The 11,189-nt window shown below is 42.6% G+C and overlaps 1 long non-coding RNA gene across 2 annotated transcripts; it reads right to left on the bottom strand.

The window, feature by feature from the left end:
• Positions 1-750: 750 nt before the first annotated feature.
• LOC119357327 lies at positions 751-9,228 on the bottom strand. 2 transcript variants are annotated; one of them, XR_005172198.1, is made up of 7 exons: positions 8,800-9,228; positions 8,448-8,587; positions 7,437-7,548; positions 3,748-3,809; positions 2,891-2,976; positions 1,739-2,198; positions 751-1,654 (listed from the first exon to the last, which is right to left on the bottom strand). It is a non-coding gene; the product is annotated as an uncharacterized LOC119357327 (long non-coding RNA). The 2 variants fall into 2 exon arrangements; XR_005172199.1 differs by having other exon boundaries at positions 7,437-7,544.
• Between the last annotated feature and the right edge of the window lie 1,961 nt (positions 9,229-11,189).

Below are 11,189 nucleotides of genomic sequence, written 5' to 3'. Positions count from 1 at the left end.
GGCCACATGGGCTGTAGGGGTGTGCGCCTTGGCCTATATGGGCCAAGGGCACCAGCCCCAAGAGGCCTATGCGCCAAGAGATAAGGGAAAGAAAGAGTCCTAAAGGGGGAAGGCACCTCTAGGTGCCTTGGGGAGGATGGACTCCTCCCTGGCCGCACCCTTCCTTGGAGGAAGGGCCAAGGTTACGCCCCCCTCTCCCTTGGCCCTATATATAGTGGGGGGAAGGGAGGGCAGCCGCACCTAAGCCCTGGCGCCTCCCTCTCCCTCCCATGACACATCTCTCTCCTCCCGCAGCGCTTGGCGAAGCCCTGTTGGAATCCCGCTACTTCCACCACCACATCGTCGTGCTGCTGGATCTGCATCAACCTCTCCTCCCCCTTGCTGGATCAAGAAGGAGGAGACGTCGGCTCCGTACGTGTGTTGAACGCGGAGGTGCCGTCCGTTCGGCGCTAGGATCATCGGTGATTTGGATCACGACGAGTACGACTCCATCAACCCCGTTCTCTTGAACGCTTCCGCGCGCGATCTACAAGGGTATGTAGATCCACTCCTCCCTCGTTGCTAGATGACTCCATAGATAGATCTTGGTGACACATAGGAAAATTTTGAATTTATGCTATATTCCCCAATAGTGGCATCATGAGTTAGGTCTATGCGTAGTTTCTATGCACGAGTACAACACAAAGTAGTTGTGAACGTTGATTTTGTTCAATATGCTTGCCGTTACTAGTCCAATCTTGATTTGGTGGCATTGTGGGATGAAGCGACCCAGACCGACCTTACACGTACTCTTACGTGAGACTGGTTCCACCGACTGACATGCACTAGTTGCATAAGGTGGCTAACACCCAATTAATTATATCTAATTAATTATATCTAATTAATTCCTAACAAATAAGACCGGGGAGCTCCACCTTGCTGTCCGGTTCACCTGCAAGTCGTGGGCCAAAATGCTGGCCATGTACGGCAAACCGATGCTCCCCAAGATGCACCACACCAACCCCATCTCCGTGAGGCTGCAGGACTACCTCCGGCACCAGGCGATGCAATGAGGATCACCACGCTCTTCTCCGATGTGCTGGCAGTTGGGAAGTGGTTCGACGACATATGCAGGTGGAAGAAGCCACTGAAGACGATTCTGGTGCACGTGGTATTCGTGAAGCTGGTGTGCTGCCCGGAGCTGATCCTGCCCACCGTGTTCCTCTCCATGACCATGATCGGGGCATGGAACTACCGACAGCGCAGATAGACAGGGCGGATGAGCTGAGCGAGGAGTTCGGCACGTTGCAGCCGCCACACATAAATGCGGTGCTGTGGTGGTACACAGATCTGGCGTACCCCGGCGAGCTTGATGAGGAGTTCGACACATTCCCAACGTCCAAACCGGAGGATGTTGTGCAGGTGAGGTATGATCGACTGAGGGGGATCGCCGGCACGATGCAGACAGTGGTCGGCGACCTGGCAGTCGCTGTTTAGCTGGCAAGACCCCAGGGTGACTCCCGCCTTCATTGTCCTCTCCTTGGTGATGGCCGTCATACTGTACTTGACTCCGTTCCGGTTGGTGACCATGGTGACGGGGCTATACTTCCTCTTGCCCCCCGTGGTTCCGGAGCAGGACCAACCAACTGCTCATCAACTTCTACACGCGTCTTCCCTGCAAGGACGACGTGATGCTGTAAGGTTGATGCATGTACTCCCTCTGTTCCCAAATGTATGTCGCTGGGGAATATGTTCCGACCAGGTGAAAATGGGCAAATGAACCTTTATGCCCCTAGTTCAAACTTTGAATCAGTCCGTCTTCTTCCTCAGCGTCTTCCACCTCCACCTCCATCTCCACCCCCGCGCTCCTCTCCCACGCCAAGGGCTCCTCCTGGCCCGCGCGCGCCCAGGTGGTGTGGTGGAGACGAGCTGCTGCTCTGCTGCCGGCCGCTGGTGGAGGCGAGCTGGTGCTCTGCTGCTGCCCGCTGGTGGAGGCGAGCTGCTGCTCTGCTGCCGGCCGCTGGTGGAGGCGAGCTGGTGCTCTGCTGCTGCCCGCTGGTGGAGGCGAGCTGCTGCTTGCGCGCGCCCAGGGGCTGTTCCTCCCCACGCACAGGTGCTGCTGCCGCTGAAGTCCTTGCCGCTGGGCAGGAGCTGCTTTAGCCAGAGTTTTCAATTTTGCTCGCCTAGGTTCATCTCCTCGCCCATTACTCCCTCTGCATCTGAGTAAACAATTTGATGGTCATAAACTTGCTGTAATCATCTGTCTTAAATAATTTGAATAATTGCATGCAGTATAATCTTGGAGTAATACTGAAAGTTAACACTGAAACTGAACAGTGATATTGAACACTGAAAGATGAACACTGAGTAGAACATGTACTGTCAATACAAGTTTAGACTTGTACTGTCAATAAAAAATTGATGTACTGTCAATTTAGCACAGGTTTGGACTTAGTTTCATCAGTACTCCAAATCAGTAGGAGTATGAATCAACGGGCAGAAATAATTGATGCTCTCATTTCAGGTAAAATTGAGTAGGAAGAGGACCATGAATACCAGGAGCATGAATATGAGGAAGGGTAGTGGTAAAACATAGAGCATGGCCTCCGAAAATTTTACCCCAGCCTTACTTTGAACTTACTATCATTTCTGTACTTCATTATTCCCATAAGAGGGTCTCTTTCACCTGTAACTCGACATGATCAAGTAAAGTGTGCACATGTCTATTTTTATTTGAATCTTCAGAATGTCCAAACTTTTAAACACTATGGTATGACTGAACAATCTATACTGTTTGACATTATTTGATGTAAATAAAATACTCCGGTCATTCTTAGTATGCAATCTGCAGTAGTGCTTCGAAAAAACACTAAGGGAAATGACTTGAATGGAGAAATGTTGAGAGACCAACCTGCTACCTGAAAAGTGCGGCAAGCCCACATGAGAGTCACTAATACTCTCACACATCTTTTTTCAATAGCCCTTCTTTAAAACAATCTGGTGGAAAAAAACGTTCAAGGTCACAAGTCACAATCTGGTGGAGTATGACTCAACATACTCTATAATTTACTGAATGAATGGAGGTAAAAGTTTGGAGTATTTAGTGAATGAATAATCAAGTAAACAATGCATGGAGGTAAAAGGAAAAAGAAGCTAAATTCACGGGGAAGAATAGAGCAAAATAATTTAGATGGAATAATTTAAAGAAAGAATAAATTCTGAAAGAACCTCTGCCATCTGTTGATATGTTGATTTACTTTAAATAAAAATCATAGACTGAAAATGCTGTCATCTGGATTACACTTGTTCTTTTTCTCATTAAAGGGTCATGAGACAGCTACTGAAAATAGACTGGAGTAATTTTTTTTTCTAAGAACACACACACAACAAAAATAGGTTCATGCCTGGAGTAGTACTGTAATAAGACCCGACAAAACATCTTTTGGCTGGGAGAGATTTGAGTATTTTTACATCATTGATAAGAGATTTTATTACTGTAATAATACCTGACCAAACATCTTGATTTTATTACATCACTTGACAGAATCTGAATGTATTGATGAGCAATACTGTCAAATTCAGTTTGCATAAGTCAAATAGAAATTAAATGCAGCAGTACTGTCAAATTATTGCAGCGAATATCATTGATACTGAAATTGGATTGTTAATTTGGAAAGGATCAATACTCCACTTGCTATATTTGCTACTACAAGATCATTTTCATTTCCAAAATGTACTGGTGTGCATCTTGAAAGTTCAACTTCTTACCTTGAAAGTTCTTTGAAGTTGCCTGGAGAACATGGATCTCCCAGACCTCAACTACACCCCACCTGCAGAAGATGAAGATGAAATGGACGAAGATGTAAGAGATGAAATGGACAAAGATGTAGGAGATGCAATTGTTCAACATGCAGGTAAATGACTCAAATGATCATGAGTAGAAAGTGAATGACTCAAATGACTTGTGTAAATGCATTGTTGTACTCCATTTGATCATATATTTTCTTTGTGCAGGTGTTGAGCAAGCAGTTCAGAAAAGGGATATCCTAGATGACAAGCAAAGATATGCTGCTTATGTTGCAATGCATACATTGTGCATGAGTAGAGGGGAAAGTTTAAGAGAGATGACAAGAAAAATATTGCTGATTTCTTTGGAGTGGGTGTTTGGAATATACAAAGAATTTGGAAGAAAGCGATGGAGCAAATTGCTGAAGGTCTGGACGTAGATGTTTCAAGTCACAGGAAAGGAAATTGTGGAAGAAAGCCGAAAGACATCAATCTAGAGCAAATCCCTACCATCCCACTGAACAGGAGGTCTACTATCAGGTCACTTGCTTGACAACTCGGGTGCAGCCCTACGACACTCCATCGGAAGTTCATGCTGAAGTTAATAAAGATGCATACAAACTGTTTGAAGCCAGCTCTGAATGAAAACAAGAAGGATAGAATGAAATTTTGCTTGTCAATGCTCGATGAGACAACAACACAAACTGAAAGGCCAAAATTGAAGACCATGCACAACATTATTCATATTGATGAGAAATGGTTCTATACGACCAAGAAAAAAAGGAACTATTATCTGCTGTATGGGGAGGAAGAGCCTACGAGAACTCTGCAAAACGGCAGTTGTATTGGAAAGGTTATGTTCTTGACAGCTGTTGCTAGGCCGAGGTGGGATAATGAAGGAAATGTGACCTTCTCTTGAAAAGTTGGAATTTGGCCGTTTGTGAAAGAAGTTCCGGCTCAGAGGAGAAGCGACAATTGGCCTAGAGGAAAATTGGAGACAAAGTCCATAAAAGTTAATAGGCAAGTAATGAGAGAGTTCATGATAGAGAACCTACTGCCAGCAATACAAGCATCTTGGCCTGAGAATGATGTTGGGCAAACCATCTATATACAGCAAGACAACGCCAAGCCTCATATCTTGCCTAACGACCCAGAATTTGTAGCAGCTATGGAAAGAACTGGACTCGATATCAGACTAATTCAACAACCTGCCAATAGCCTTGATCTGAATGGCCTTGACCTTGGGTTCTTCAACTCGTTGCAATCTCTAACAGATTGTCTATGCCCTAGAACGCTTCAGGATCTTATCAAGGGTGTGCTAGATGAATTTGAAAACTATGAGGTTTACAAGTTGAACAGAGTTTTCCTATCTCTACAAGCTTGCATGATTGAAATCTTGAACCATGCGGGGGTCAATGGGTATAAAATACCCCATGCGAACAAGGAAAGGCTAGAGAACCTTGGGATGCTACCTCCAAGACTTACATGCCCTCGAGAGGTATATGCAAATGCCCTGCACAATCTTGGGATAATGGAGAGAGTTACTTGTTGAGATGCTTGTCGAGATGCTTGAGGAGTTGCTTGTTGAGATGCTAGTTGAGATGCTTGAGGAGTTGTCTATGGAGATGCTAGTTAAGATTCTTGAGGAGTTGCTTGTTGAGATGCTTGAGGAGTTGCTTTGTTGAGATGCTTGAGGAGTTGCTTGTTGAGATGCTTGAGGATTTTCTTGTTGAGATGCTTGAGGAGTTGCTTTTCGAGATGCTTGTCGAGATGCTTGAGGAGTTGCTTGTTGAGATGCTTGAGGAGTTGCTTGTCGAGATGCTTGGGGAGTTGCTTGTCGAGATGCTTGAGGAGTTGCTTGTTGAGATGCTTGAGGAGTTGCTTGTCGAGATGCTTGAGGAGTTGCTTGTTGAGATGCTTGAGGATTTGCTTGTTGAGATGCTTATCAAGATGCTTGTTGAGATGCTTGATGAGTTGCTTGTTGAGATGCTTGAGTTGCTTGTTAAGATGCTTGTGATTATTTGTGTAGAGTATGTGTAACTACTTGTTTGTGTTGAGTATATGTAAACCCTAGAGATGAGGCTTGTGTGGAGTATATGCAACTCCTTGAGAAGAGACTTGTGTGGAGTGCATCATTTGTATGATCATTTTCGGAAAACCCCATGTGAAATTACTCCATATGTTTGCAAAAGGCTTCTATGGACTGAATTTTATTCCATATATATGATCATTTTTGTTTGAAAAGTTTCATTTAATTTTGTGTGGAGTGCATCATTTGTGTGATCATTTTTGTCTAATTAAGAGATAAGAGGAGAGGGCATTGGAAGAGAGAGAGAGAGAGAGAGAGAGAGAGAGAGAGAGAGAACTGGAAGATAATCAAGCACTCCAAGAAGAAAGAAAGAAAGAAGAGAACAGAAGAGAGAAAGAGGAGTACTCCATTAGTGAAAGTTTCATTTGGTTTTATTTGATTTAGGTCTCATATTATTGCACTATTGTAAGAGGGAAAAAGAGAAATAGAAGACAGAAGAAAGAGAAGAGATGAGAGGAGAAGAGTAGTTTAGTTTAGTTTTAATTAAATGAAAAGGTTTAATTAACCAAGAACGACTCCTACTCCTACTGATATTCCAAGAACTACTCCTACTCCTACTCCAAGAACTATTCCTACTCCTAATTTTAATTAAAACTAAACAGCAAGTCCACACGATTTTAATTTTAATTTAAGGAAAATTCCACACTATTTTACTTGTATGGCCTATCGCGATTTTACTGAAATTACTCCATGCTTTAGTGAATTTAGTGAATCAAGTCTGAAGAAGCTACATAAGCTACAGGAGATCACTACAAATCTCTACATGATATCACTACCAAAAATCTGGAGAGAGAGAGAGAGAGAGGAAACTCGAAGATACTCTTAATGCAAGCACTCCATTTACAGTACTCCTAATGTCTGTACTGTAGTAAAACTACTCCTAATGCTACAGCAGTTAACAACAACTGAAATTACTGTAATCTTCAACAATTACAGTACACTGAATATTACTGAAACTTACCAGAGGTCAGAAAATATGCTTCAAATTTTGACAAAACTTCAGTTAATTTTGACAAATTTTGACTCCAGATTTACAACTTCATTTCAGACAAAACTTCAGTGAATCACTAAATATTTTCAGATACAAAAGCTGCACATTCTTGACTAAGACAATTCCTAACAAAACTACTCCTCTCTTCAGAAGTTGGAGTAACAGAAGTTGCACTTGCATAAGTACAGAAGGTACACACACTAAATTTTCAATTTTCTGAAGAAGCACATGCAGACCTAAGACAATTTTTCTGAAGTTTAATAAAACTACAGAAGCTGCACCACGACTAAGCTACAGAATTTCCCTCGCCAAAGCAATGAACATTCATGACTAGCAAGGGAACTGCAAGATTAACAAGCTACTCTGAAGCTGAAGCTGCAGAAGTTCAACAAGCTACAGAAGTTGGAGTAATAGAAGCTTCATGAGAAGATTCATAGTGATGAATTCATGAGAAACTTCTTTGTTAATCTACAGAAGCTAAAGAAGATTCATAAGCTAGTTAAGCTACAGAAGCTTCATGTGTAACAGAGGATACAAAAGCTTCATGAGTAACAGAAGGCTACACAAACTTCATGAGAAGTTGGAGAATACCATGAGGACGACAAGGTAGGTATTGCAGCAGCAGGCTTCTCCCTCCATGGCCCTCCTCTCCTCTTGAATCGATATGGGCAGGAGCTTTTCTCTTCATGGCCTGGCCTCCTTCCTTCACCATGCAAGGAGTTTCAGTAGACAAGTTAACAGAAGCTACAGACGACAACTTTTTTAAAGAAGCTACAGAAGCTTCATGAGAATAAGTTTCAATGATTTTTTTTTTTGATTCAGGACAGGTTTGATCAATCCAATGATTTGTTGTTTCTCACTGTCAGTATGAAAGATTGATCTCATGTTGTTTATTTTGCAGCATAGGGAAGTCCTTTCTGCAGTACAGAAATTTGTGGTGGATAAAGAGGCGAGAACCAACAAGTAATTGATCTCTTTTCCTAATGGTCGAACAACTGCAGCTTCAGTTTAAGCAATAAGAGCCATATTCAGGTTAGAGATATGATTAGAAACACTAATGCCATTCGCGATATAACCTGATTTCAGCCCAGGGTTCTTAAGTTTTGTTTTCTGGATTTGAGAGAAATTCAATCAATTTTTTGAGGAATTTTGACGAAAAAATTGAACGCATTTTGCTTTTGGCTCGATTTCACATGTCACTACCTTTTTACTAATTGTATATACTCACAGAAATCACAGTATATCGATACTCATAGAAATCACCAAAAATTTGGATTCTTTTGAATAAAGTTTTTGAGGAAAAGAGCACTCTGGTTCAGTCCAGTTCAGTATCCATAAACATAGTGTAATGTTCAGGGTTCAGTGTACGAGCATAGCTACTTGAGCTCAATACCAGTTTAGCACTTTATAACAAAAATTGCAGCACAAGGTAACTAGGTGAAGCTGCAGATTCATGACCAAGACTAGGTAACAGAAGCTACAGAAGTTCATGAGAATATTAACGAAGACACAAAATTAGCTCCACTACTGGAAAGAACAGTACAGGAATCTACTCTTGGCACAACACAACAAAGTTTACCAAGATGTGTACACAAAGTTTACCATCAAGGTTCTGATGCTGCGCTGCATCAGGCTCTACAGGAATGAAGTTTGTGATGCTGCACTGTCCATGGCTCTGTCATGCGCTGTCCATGGCTCCTGTCCAAGGCTCTTTCCTACTCTAGGCTCTCTACTCCATCCATCTGGCCAAATCGAAGGGGAAAACAAATCAGGGAAGTTGAACTAATAACTGCAGTTTACCCAGCCCCATGGTGAGAGGAAAACAAGCTGCAGTTACCACACACCCAAATTCAACCAATCTACTCCGGCCGGCCGGTTATCAAGTTCAAAGTCTTGTTCAAAGGGAAGAAGAAGAAGAAGAATCTGTTCCATCAAAGAGGAGACGGGGTCAGACCTTGATGCAGTACAAGGTCCAGATGCGGCTCCACCTCCACCTGCTCGGGCTCCAGCTCCTACTGTCGCCGTCTTCACGCCCGCGCCGGCGCCGCTCCGGCTCCGCTTCAGCGCCTCCTTCATGCCTCTCCACAAAGCAGATCGAGCGCCAACGCACTCAGATCTAGCGCCAGCACGCGCCTCCTCCTCGCCCAGCAGCGCGTTGCCGGCGCATAAAAATGGCAGCTTTCTCCATCTAATGCTCGCCCAGCAGTGCATTGCCGGAGTTTGAGAGGGTGGCGCGTTGGGAGCGGTGAGCTAGGCGGCGATGCGTGGGGAGTGGTGAGCTAGGCGACGGTGCGGAGCAAGATGCCGGCGAGAGGGCACATCGACGGGGAGAGAGACGAGTACTGGGGAACGAGTGGTGGGCAGCGTCGGGCGAGAGAGAGAGGGGAACGTGTCGGTCGGCAGGGGTAAATGGGAAACTCAGGAAATTTCGTAGCCTAGGAAATTTTGTACGCCAAATCGTTAAACGACATACATTTCGGAACAGAGGGAGTACGTAGCATGCATTTGTTCCTTTTCTTATCTTTGTTTTGGTTGATCATGGTACTCTATGTATGCATGCATGAATTTTCAGAACAGTTTGTCTAATTCACGTGTAGATGTTTTCTAAGAATGTCACATCTAAACTCTAATAAATAACACAGCAAGAAGGAACAAAAAAAATCTGAGAAAAAAATAGACTACAAACATAGTGGACACAATGTCACATCTAAATGTGTTCTAAACAGACCCTTTTCAGAATCTCATATAAAGCGCAACTCCCCCGGCTTTAGATCCGCAGGTCTTCTTTGGATGACTGACTGTAATTCCGCTTGCCACTTTGGTATCTTTATTGTTATTATTATTATTATTATTATTATTATTATTATTATTATGAAATAGGTAGTAGCGCTGCCGATTCATCATTATACAAGATGGTGAACTTGTGTGGATCTCACGTTTATCATAAATTCATTTATTTCGTCGTTCAATACTCTAGGACAAACAGTACTCCCTCCATTCCCTTGGCAAAACAAAATTTAAGTAGATTCCCTCAATTTGTTCATTCACCAAAATGTTCCGTCAATATGGAAGAATTTGTCATAAAATTCAATATATGTTTGACGTTCAATTCTGTACAACAAACATTACTTCTCATGCCGAAGTTTTTTGAAGTAAATTGCTTCAGTTTGTTCGTCGTTCACCAAAATGTTCCTTCCACTTAGAAGAATCATTTCATAAACTATAAATGATAAATGCACAGTTGGAGACGGCGACATATGTATACCACGCCTATCGACGACGGGGCCAGTGACAAGATTCGGGACCTGGAGACTTCTACTCTCCAGATAGAGAGGATGCAACGTTTTCTTTCAGCCTGTCAAATGTATAAGGGTGGGGCCCTTCCCACCCCCTAATCCCAATCGTAACACTCCACGTATACCGGTCCGTTGATTATGTAAAATGGCTCCCCGTGAGTCTAGCATTGCTCATCTACCACTGTCATTCCTCAGATGTGATCCATTATGTTAGCAATCTCGTGTTTCTTTCTTTTTTATCTTCTTTTCCTTTTGAGTCGGTTCTTTTTATTTTTTTGAACATAGTACAAACGAAGTCACTCAATACACAAGCATACACTCGCTCAAATACACAAGGGGCAATATAAGGTGACGTTCCTTTACGTTAAGAGTTTGCACATCCAAAATAAAAAGCACATGACAACCTCTGTTTCCTTCTGCGAAGGGCCTATCTTTTACTTTCATGCAATTACTTTTATGCAAGAGTCAATAGTGTTCTCCTCTGTTCCATTTTATTTTATTCTTTTTGCAAGCATCATGTGGTGGGAAAAGATCTAGGCATATATATCCAGTTGAATATAAGTGATCATGAGTTATTATTATTGACATTACCCTTGAGGTAAATATGTTTGGAGGCGAAAACATAAGCCTCTGTCTTTCTATGTGTCTGATTGAAACTTTTGCCCCATAAGTATGACATGAGTGTTAGTAATCATAGAAAACTAAATGATAGTTGAGTATGTGATCAAAGTAGCAAATGCGAATCAACTAAACATGATGAAAGTGACTATATGAAATTTCCATGTGTCAACGAGAACGTGTTGCCTATTATAAAAAATCGTTCCGACTCGTCATTTGCTATAAAAAGGGTTGGACCACCTTGCTACACATTTGTTACTATTACTGCTTGTTACTTGTTATGAATAATCTTGCTATTGAACTATTAGTCACCTACAATTTCAGTACTTGCAAAGAATATCTTACTGAAAATCGTTTGTCATTTCCTTCTGCTTTTCGTTGGGTTTGACACTCTTACTTATCGAAACGACTACCATTGATCCTCTATACT

This window comes from Triticum dicoccoides, chromosome 2A (genome assembly GCF_002162155.2).
Source record: "Triticum dicoccoides isolate Atlit2015 ecotype Zavitan chromosome 2A, WEW_v2.0, whole genome shotgun sequence".
In the NCBI taxonomy this organism is placed as follows: domain Eukaryota; kingdom Viridiplantae; phylum Streptophyta; class Magnoliopsida; order Poales; family Poaceae; genus Triticum; species Triticum dicoccoides.
This window is presented reverse-complemented; position numbering and strand designations above follow the sequence as displayed.